Below are 10,543 nucleotides of genomic sequence, written 5' to 3' on the forward strand. Positions count from 1 at the left end.
CCGCGTGACAGAGCCGCCGTGTTCGCACGTGACGCGACTGTTTATACTGTCTCAAGATGCTACAAGTCACAAGCTTAAGCGGGGCAATCATAAGCTTTAGCGGACACTTCCTTTATATCAGAGTAACGCCACTCCGGCAGTAACTCGAAAACTGAAATCAGTATCGCGCAAGTGACGAGGGCCTATTTCAAAGAGAAGTATAAAAATTAAAATGCATAATTTGTAAATTAAAACCATTAACATTAGTTTAGTTTTTGCATCAAATAGCACTTCGAGCACTGACATTAGCATGATGGTGACCTTGAAGTTTTTACTCATCCCAAAATCGCCCAACGCGCCTAAGACTGCAACCTAGTGTTCGACAAGTGTAAATTAAAAATTTATAACACCCCTGACAAGTGAAGGTTACAGTAACTAGAAAAGAGCTGATAACTTTCAAACGGCTGAACTATTTTTTTTGGATTATAGCTAAGAACACTCTCGATCAAGCCACCTTTCAAACAAAAAAAACTAAATTAAAATCCGATAATTAGTTTAGGAGCTAAGATGCCACAGATACACTAGTCAAACAACACCCCTCTTTTTGGGTCGGGGGTTAAAAATATATCACTTCACTAATATATCGCTTCACTTCAATAATATTATATCGCTTCTTCCTACATTTTGTACTGCAACCTAGTGTTCGATACACAATACCGTTACGGAATCTGACAAAGTATTTTCTATTTCCAGCCCTAACTCACTGTTGTTATTTCACTAACCTAATTCTTGCCAGGATTCCCGTGTGTTGCACTGGAGGTCAAACAAGGTTACTGTAAATTTTTATATTTTATTCCATTACGTTAGCTCTTACCACCTGGTGGTAAGTAATGATGCAGTCTAAGATGGAAAATTTAGCATAAACGCACATGACTCCAAAAAATCGTTCAAGGGCGAGGACTCGCATAGTAATGGTTTCGTACCATCTTTTACAAAAAGTAACATTATTTTTTTGTGATATAAACGCAAATTCACGGTTTTCAGATTTATTCTTTTACTTGTGCTATAAGACCTACCTACCTGCCAAATATGATTCTAGTTCAACAGGAAGTACCTCCCCTATAGGTTTCTTAACAGACACGACGGACGGACGGACAGACAGACAGACAGACAGATAGACAACAAAGTGATCCTATAAGGGTTCGTTTTTCCTCTTGAGATACGGAACCCAAAAAACCGGTCTAGGGCGAGTTGGACTCGCACACAGGGTTTCGCACCATCTCGTACAAAAAATAACATTATTATTATTTTTTGTGATGGGAAGCGCAAGTTGACGGTTTTCGGATTTTTCCCTTATTAGTGCTATAAGATCCTACCTACCTGCCAAATTTCATCATTGTAGGTCAATGGGAACTACCCTATAGGTTTCTTGACAGACACGACACATGGGAAATCGTATATCTCCCATCTCTTCGCTTCGTTATATTATGTAGGTATATCACATTATTACTAGTAGTCTAGTAAGTAATGAAAACTTTATAAAAGCACGGAGCTTAAATTGCAAATTTATTCAGCGGCCACGCTGCGTACATCGGCAGAGCAAATGTTTAAAGTGGTGAACTGTTTTAAATTAAGCTAACATGGAAATGGGCAGCGGTACGTATTTCCCGCGAAACTTTATATTTTGTAACACTTTTCATAAATATATTGCCCTTAATTACAGGCGTAACGCATAACTGAGTAGCTTCCTGCGGTGTTGGAGCGGTGCGGGAGGGGTTTCATTATGTGACGCGAAAGCTCATGGATTTTTATTTATTCAGACACAACTTATCCCTTGACTGAAATCTCATATGGTGGTAAGTGATGATGCTGTCTAAAACAGGAGCGGGCTAACCTGGAAGGGGTATGGTAGTTTTCATTAAACCCACACTCCTTCGGTTTCTACACGGCATCGTACCGGAACACTAAATCGCTTGGCAGCACGGCTTTACCGGAGGGGTGGTAGCTAGCCACGGCCGAAGCCTCCCACCAGATCAGACCAGAAATTTAGGAATTACTTATAAAATTCCAAACCCCTGCCAGGAATCGAACCCGGGACCTCCCACTATTAAGACCACAGCGCTTACTAGTGAGGCCAAGAGTTCAGTGACTCATCAACTTGTGAAAACTGTCACCTCTCCCGCACAGTTGTGGAAATCCCTAAAGGTGAACGCACACTTATCCGAGTCGAACGAATTGAACGAAACGAATTTTAGAATTCTGTATAATATGAAATCTTCTTCCGATTCGGACGATTCGACGCGGAAAGTGTGCGAGGTTTCATGAGATTTCATATACAGAATTCTAAAATTCGTTTCGTTCGACGCGTTTGGCTCGGATAAGTGTGCGTTCACCTCAAAACAGACCATCCATAATATTGGTTGACGAATTTTATACCTTTGTGAGATATCCCAATACGTGGACAGACCACATCAAACGACTCGCAAGTCGCAGGGAGCCGTTAGATAGTGAATTCAGCCAGCGCAAGAGTGGCGTGTGAAAGTCCCTACCAGACCAGAGATCCACTCAGATGCACAGAGATGCGTCCAGCAGTGGACGCCTATCGGTTGACGGAATTTAAACCCTTTGAGAGACACAACATAATTCACCCCATAGCGTTCAGAGTGAATTTTACTTGTAGCATAATGTAAATATCATTTTATGGAAAAAATCTCTTCAAAGTTCCCGTGTAATTCAAGCTTTAGAATTTTATATTTTGAAACGAAACACTGCTTTTAATAAAGACTTTGCTTTTAAGTTTAATAAGTAAATAACTTCTTCTTTATAATTTATTTTTGTTTCTTTTTTTATGTTCTTTGAACTCTGAAATATTTACTAAAAGAAACAAGCAAAGTAGTTTGTTTTCATCAACATCATAAATAAAAAATATTCGTCACACTCCAGGTCTTTTACAGTATACCCATGCAAGAAATTACGACGACACGTCGCGTTGCAACGTGATTGAAGGACGAACCAAACAAAAAAAACACATTTTCACATTTATATGGGTAGTGGTACCTGAAAAGAAAAAAGAATACAAAAATCGAATCAACATCATTAACAAAAACCGGCCAAGTGCGAGTTAGACTCGCGCACCGAGGGTTCCGTACTCGGGTATTTTTTCCGACATTTTGCACGATAAATCAAAAACCATTATGCATAAAAATTAAAAATAAATCAAAATCTGTTTTAGAATATACAGTTTTCACTTTCATATAATACCCCATTTTATATACTTAGTTATGTTACTTTGAAAACTGAAACACATTTTAATTGTTTTTCTTGTGATGTAACCACAAATTCACAATTTTCAGTATTTTCCTTTACTTGTGATTTAAGACCTCCCTACCTGCCAAATTTCATGATTCCAAGCCAACGGGAAGTACCCCATAGGTTTTCTTGACAGACACGACAGATGGACAGATACATGGACGGAAAGACAGACAGACAGCCAGCCAGCCAGACAAACAAACAAACAGACAGACAGACAACAAAGTGAACCTATAAGGATTCCGTTTTTCCTTTTGAGGTACAGAACCCTAAAAAAGAATACAGAAATCGAATCAACATCATTAACAAAAAATAATAACGACACGATAAACATAAAAAAATCTTTCTCCTTAGCACCACTACAATTAGTGTCGGCAAATAATATTTTATTTGGAGGCTGATGACTTCCCGAGGGGTCGCTGTACTCCACTTGTTTGTTTATCATTACGCCTATCTCTTAATTGATAAGAGGTCGTTCGTTGTTTTCACGTCATCCAACAGTAATTGGCAACTAAAGTGGGAACGCAAAAGAAAATTTTATGCTTTATTTTTTAAAAATATATCAAAGACCAGATGATGCACACGACCTCATGTAATTTAATTTTTTAAAAACCTTTTGATAATCTTTGATTTTTCGAGATAAAAAGTAGCACGAGTCACTCTCCAGGTCTTTAATTATACTCATGCAATTAGATATAGTTAAACAGCTCTAAAACCCAACTACTACCCGCGAACCGCCAATAGAAAGCAATAGATATAGTAAAATTGTTTTTCTGTCGCTCGGTGTATTTTTATATTGTACTATATTTGTATTATTATTTTTTTACAATTATTTTTTTATTATACATATATTATTTATACAATAAATGTTGGTAATGTTAGGCAATTACCCTAAAAGCCAGAATTAATTTATTTACCGAAACAAGTGCCATGGAAACTTGTTAATACATAAAATGTTATGTAAAAAGTACATGTTTCTATGTCAACATAAATAAACCATACACGCATAATTTTAAGGATAGCGCTCATATTCTGCCCATTGCGAAAAATCTGTTCGCAAAACGAGGGAAAGAACCCAAAACACCTCTGCCTACATCTGTTCCAATTAAAAAAAGTGCGAGAAATTGCCGGATTGTAATTTGCGGGGAGGTCCCCGAAGCATTTGTCAAACCCGGCGGTGACGTTTGAAAAATTTCAGCCGGCAATACGGCCAGAATGAAAGATTAAATCAAGAACAACGACGCGTGTGTTACTAGATATAACCTCTTATTTTTATGATGCCTTAGTGCAGACGAGGAGCACGAACTTTGTAGCACTGAAAGCACAGTTTACAGAGCTAGCGCGCACCACGGTAATTAATTTCCGTACATTTTTTCCCCGCAAGATCTGTGAACTGTAGAACTACATAGAACCGCGCGCACTTCGGAAATGATTCCGCACGGTATTTAAAAATGTTACTATTTGCACATCAAAAAGGCAGAAATTATACTTGTACCGATCAATAAGTAGGCTATAGCCTTATTCGAGCAAATAAATCTATTCTTATTTTTATCCGACCATGGGTCCGCTATCGCTCGCTGAGTGTTTTAATATCAAGTAGGTACATAGTAACAAGGTTTTGAACCATAGGTCCATACACTATCGATATCATGATCATTGTTCGGAATCCAATAGATATAGTTCAAATTCAAATTCAAATTCAAAATGTTTTTATTCAATTAGACTTTTACAAGTTCTTTCGAATCGTCAAAAGCATCTACCACTGGTTCGGAATGCCTTTCCTACCGAGAAGAACCAGCAAGAAACTCGGCGGTTGCTCTTTTCAAAGATTTGATATACAATATTATGCCATGTATAAAAGCAATTGAAGTCCTGCGCATTGCTGGAGCGAATCGAAGTTCAAATCCACGCTTTTTTATCATTTACATAATCTTCGATAGTATAATATGCTTTTCTCAAGAGCATATTTTTAATAGATTTTTTGAACCTGTGTAAAGGCAAGTCCAAAATTGACTGAGGAATTTTGTTATAGAAGATTATACCCATTCCCACAAATGACTTTTGGACCTTCCTGAGACGGAGTGTAGGAGTCGCAAGCCTGTTACGGTGTCTAGTCAGCCTGTTGTGTAGATCGCCAACCTTCTTGTAACTAAGAATATTTTGTCTTACAAAAATTATGTTGTTGTAAATATATTGAGAGGCTACGGTAAGGATACCTATTTCCTTAAATTTTTCTCGAAGTGAATCGCGTGGTTTTAAGTTATAAATTGCGCGTATTGCCCTTTTTTGTAATACAAAAATTCTCCCAATATCTGCCGCTCTACCCCATATTAAGATTCCATAAGACATAATACTATGAAAATAAGCAAAATATACTATCTTTGCGGTCTCCACGTCAGTTAATTGTCGAATCTTTCTAACCGCGTAAGCAGCAGAGCTTAGTTTGCCAGCAAGAGTTGATATATGGGTGCCCCATTGCAGCTTCGCATCTAAGGTTATCCCCAAAAATGTAGTAGTCTCTTCTATTTTCAAAATATCATTATTTATCATTAAATTAATGTTACTTGTGTTCTTGGTATTGGGCAGTGCGAATTCAATACACTTAGTTTTTTTTGCATTTAAAAGTAGATTATTTACAGTAAACCAGTGAGTTACCTGAGATATGGCACCATTTATATCGTCAAAATTGTCCTTATTTCTATCGACTTTAAAAATCAAAGACGTATCGTCAGCAAATAGTACGATATCGCAAATATTTTGGACTACATATGGTAAATCGTTTATGTATACTAAGAACATGAAAGGACCTAGAATAGAGCCTTGAGGAACACCCATTAGTGAGGCTGATCCGGATGACTTCACATCATTCACACATACTGTTTGAATACGATCACTAAGATAGGACGCAATGAGACCAAGCGCAGTGTCTTTGATTCCATAGTGGCTCAATTTAACTAAAAGAGTCTCGTGCTCAACGCAATCAAATGCCTTGGATAAATCACAGAAAATACCAATGGCATTCTGTGACCCCTCCCACGCATTGAATATATGCTTTAACAGCATTGCGGCCGCGTCGGTTGTTGATCGACCTTTAGTGAAGCCATACTGTTCAGAATGGAGTAGCTTATTTAAATTGAAATGCTGAAGCAGTTGGTTGAGCATGATTTTCTCAAATATCTTGCTCAGTGTTGGCAAAATTGAAATTGGCCTGTAATTGTTTGGGTCACTTTTGCTACCCGATTTAAAAAGAGGTATCAATTTACTACATTTCATGAGATCTGGAAAAGCGCCTGTATCCACAGACTCATTAAAAATTAAGGCTAGATATGGCGCAATAATATCAATAATATTGTTAATTATTTTTACTGATATTCCCCACAGATCTCCGGTTTTTTTGCTTTGTAAAGATTTGAACACTTTAACAATGTCATATGGAGTAACGTATTCAAACCTAAACAACACACCGCATTCAGTGACATTGGCCCTGAGAAGATCATAGGCTTCTGTTGGTGAAGAGCTAAGGGAACTAGTAGTGATGACTGGAATGTTCTGGAAAAAATTCTCAAATGTATTTGCAATTTCAATATTGGAGTCAATAATACGGTTATTAATTTTTAGCTCCAATTTATTGTTATGCACTTTTTGTTTCCCAGTTTCATCCGTGATGATATCCCAAGCTGCTTTAATTTTATTATCAGAATTAATAATTTTTTGCTTTATGCAGAGTGACTTTGCTTGTATGCAAACCTTTTTGAATAATTTTGAATAATTTTTTACATATTCAACAAATGTGGGAGTGTAGTTATATTGTTTTTCTGCATACAAGTCGAACAACTTATTTCTACTTTTATAGATGCCAACAGTAGCCCAGTCACTAAATTTAAGATTTTTAAACAGTTTTTTTTCTACAATTTTAAAGGTAGAATTAAATTGAGAGTTTATGAGATCAAAAAAAGCATTATAGTGTTCATCCGGACCACCCTGAGTAAAGTCAAGTTTAGGTAAAGCAGTTAAAACCTTTAGTTTGAACTGCTTTACCTTTTTAGTGGTTACTGGCCTATACTTTATTAACTTTGTTATGTCTTGATTATCACTGGGAACAGATATCATTTGTCCACAGTGATCGGATCTTAGATTCGTCATGATCGATTTTGCGACAATCTTACAGTCACAGAAAATGTTATCTATACAAGTGGCTGAATTTGCAGTTATCCGTGTTGGTTCATTGAAAATTTTCTGTAAATTAAAGCTTTTAAATAAATTGAGTAATCTGTCAGTAAAAGAAGTGTGAAGCAAAATATCAATATTGAAGTCTCCACAAACTAATATCTTTTTTGATGACCTACATATCCGCCTCAAGGCCTCTTCCATAACGTCCTCAAACAGAACAAAGTCACCTGAGGGGGGTCGGTACACGCAGACGACAATATAGCGCTCCAGCTCAACACAGGACAGCTCAATAGTGCGTTCCAATGAAAGATTAACAATGTCTTTCCGTTCTTTATAATTGATATTGTTGCGGGTTAATATTAAAGACCCTCCGCGTATAGCTTTCTTTCTAGAGAACGCACTTGACAATTGATAATGTTTTAAATTTACTATTAATTGATAACTATTGAGCCAATGCTCAGTGAGGCATAAGATGTCAATATCAAATTTTTTAATAAATAGTTCTATCTCATGTTCCTTGCCAGATAAGCCCTGAATATTTTGGTGTACAAGATTGATTTTACATAGCTTATCTGTTGTCGCACTACTTAGTTTAAAATCTTATTACTGTTTACAGTAGTGTCCATGCAACTATTTGTATCCAAACTATTATAATAGTTTGTATCCAACGTAAAAAAACTGGAATTAGTAGTATTACTAATTAGGTCTATATTATTAGTACAACATGTACCGTTTTCAAAAGAACTCAAGCTAAAAATAGCTGTGTCTTGTATATTACAAGCTACCAAGGTAGCTATTTGTTTCTTATAACTAAGGGGCAAGTACATTGTATCCTTTGTCAGTGAAAATTTTTTTATAAAATTATTCGTGTCTATTATGTGAATATAATCCCTATGGCCAAAACTTAAATTATTAATAAGCATGTTGAGTTTATAGACATACCTATTTTGTGCTGGGGTTAAAGTGCAAGAGTAAGGAAAAGTGCACAATATGAATTTACAACCCGTATTTTCTTGTAGGTCCAATAGGTATGCAAAACTTCTTAAAATTTGTTTTTTTGTTATTTGCATGCTGTCACCTATCAACAAGACAACTGTACTATATTTATCTAAACAGCAGCCTTTTAAATTTTCAATTATATATTCATATGGTGCCCCTGGGTTACATATGTTGATCACTGTTTGATGTAATTTATTACTTATTAAATGACCAAAGTCTTTTCCCAATCCATCTGAAACAACAAATGTTTTCCGCTGAGGGCAATGTAACGAGGAACCATTGTTTTCACAGCCTTTTTGTTGTCCTATACACTGACTGTCCACTGGCATTTCGTCCGGAACCTTATTTGAGCACTCACATCTATTAATCAGAGAGTCAAGACGATCTATATTATAATTACTTAAGGCTAACAGCTCATCAGCGGCCAGTATATGCTCACCGACCTGTTTCTGTGACAGCTCGTACTGGGAAGTAACTGTTTTCAAGGAGTTTTCCAGTTTTAGAATCTCCTCATTAAGACTCCGAACGTCAGTTTCATATTGAACTCTCATCTCTTGCAGTGAGGAACAATATGTATTGAGCTTATTTAATAAATCTGAACGTTCTTTCCTCAGCCTATTGTTTTTATTACATAATTTCTGAAATTAAATAATAATATAGAATAGTGAATCATATTAATCCAAATTGGAGCTATTTATAAATGTTACCAGCTTTTGAAATGCGTTTTGTGGATGTTTGATATGCATTGATAGAATCTACACTTATTATCATGAAAAATTTCATTCATCGGATTTCAAAATTGTCCTTTCCAGATTTTAGAAATCTATGTCAAAAAATCCGCGCACCGTTCCATCATTTTAATCGGTTTTTGGGCAGGTGCGGAGTGTCGTCGGATGATTTAATTTCATCTCGCGGATTGAGGACGGACGATTGTCACTTGTCACCCGGGCTTACGGGACCCTGGTATTATTTCAATGAAACGGAACCTCTTCAACCCCCTATTTAATTACTAGAAATTTGTCAGAAGTTTTACCTCTCAACTTGCCTTATTTTTTATGTCTGTTTAGAATAAAATTAAAGTAAGTATAGTGCTTTTAGTACGGTTAACCAATTAACGTATCGTACTTTTGATATGACATTTGACAAAAAGACCAAATATGGCCAAATAAGTATTTCCTCAAAATTTACGTATTTTATACTGTGTACGTTTACGCCTCATTTACACGAGAGCTTTTTCAACGTCCGTTAAAAAAGCGTCCAAATAGAACAAATGTATTTCGAAGTATTCCACACGTAAAAAAGCGTTTTCGTATGAACATATAACTTGTTTAACGTCCGTTAAAAAAGCTCTCGTTTAAATAAGAATATAGGAATAAGAATATTTATTAATCGTAAAATTCAACTTACAAATGAGGCCCTCCGATTCTGATTTATTAGTCTGAAAATCGGCTTAGGTTCTAAAATAGACTAATTAGGCACAAACAGAGAACTCAAAGATTTTAAAACGCCTACGTAAGCCTGTGATCCTTGTTGAAAATCACTTTTTCCTTTAAAAAATTATTTATTTATTTTTTTAAAGTGAAAAATATAACTTCATTTGGAGGTGCTGGGATTTGAACCCAGGACTTTCAGCATGCGAAGCAGACACTCTACCACTGAGTTACACCCCCCGTTGTCTACGCTCCGAAATTAAGCTTCCATATTATATTTAGCTCATATTATATCCTGCACAGTAAAATTGTAATTTTGTGTTATTTTGAATTGCAAGATGATAAGATGTCTATGAAAGTTAGTAATAAGTATTATTTTTAGTAACTATTCGTAGTAGTTACACCAGCAGCCCAAGCACAATCAGTGCTACAGCGTATTTTATCGATTTTATCGCTTTCTTGAGGTTTTGCATCGACAAATTGTAGTTGCAATAACCGCAAGAGTTACTTAGTTCCTGAGTTATGTATGTATGTATGTATGAATTATGATTATAAAGTGTGGCTGTAGAGTATATTTTTATCCCTATTTTATTAGACTGTCGGCAATCAACATACTTAATCAATCTGTAATCTGTCGATAAGTTAGGTACTTACCA

The 10,543-nt window shown here is 36.1% G+C and overlaps 1 non-coding gene across 1 annotated transcript; it reads right to left on the bottom strand.

Annotated features, from left to right (window-relative positions):
• Nucleotides 1-10,055: 10,055 nt before the first annotated feature.
• Trnaa-cgc lies at nucleotides 10,056-10,127 on the bottom strand. Its single transcript has one exon. It is a non-coding gene; the product is annotated as a tRNA-Ala (tRNA).
• Between the last annotated feature and the right edge of the window lie 416 nt (nucleotides 10,128-10,543).

Source organism: Maniola jurtina, chromosome 14, assembly GCF_905333055.1.
Source record: "Maniola jurtina chromosome 14, ilManJurt1.1, whole genome shotgun sequence".
In the NCBI taxonomy this organism is placed as follows: domain Eukaryota; kingdom Metazoa; phylum Arthropoda; class Insecta; order Lepidoptera; family Nymphalidae; genus Maniola; species Maniola jurtina.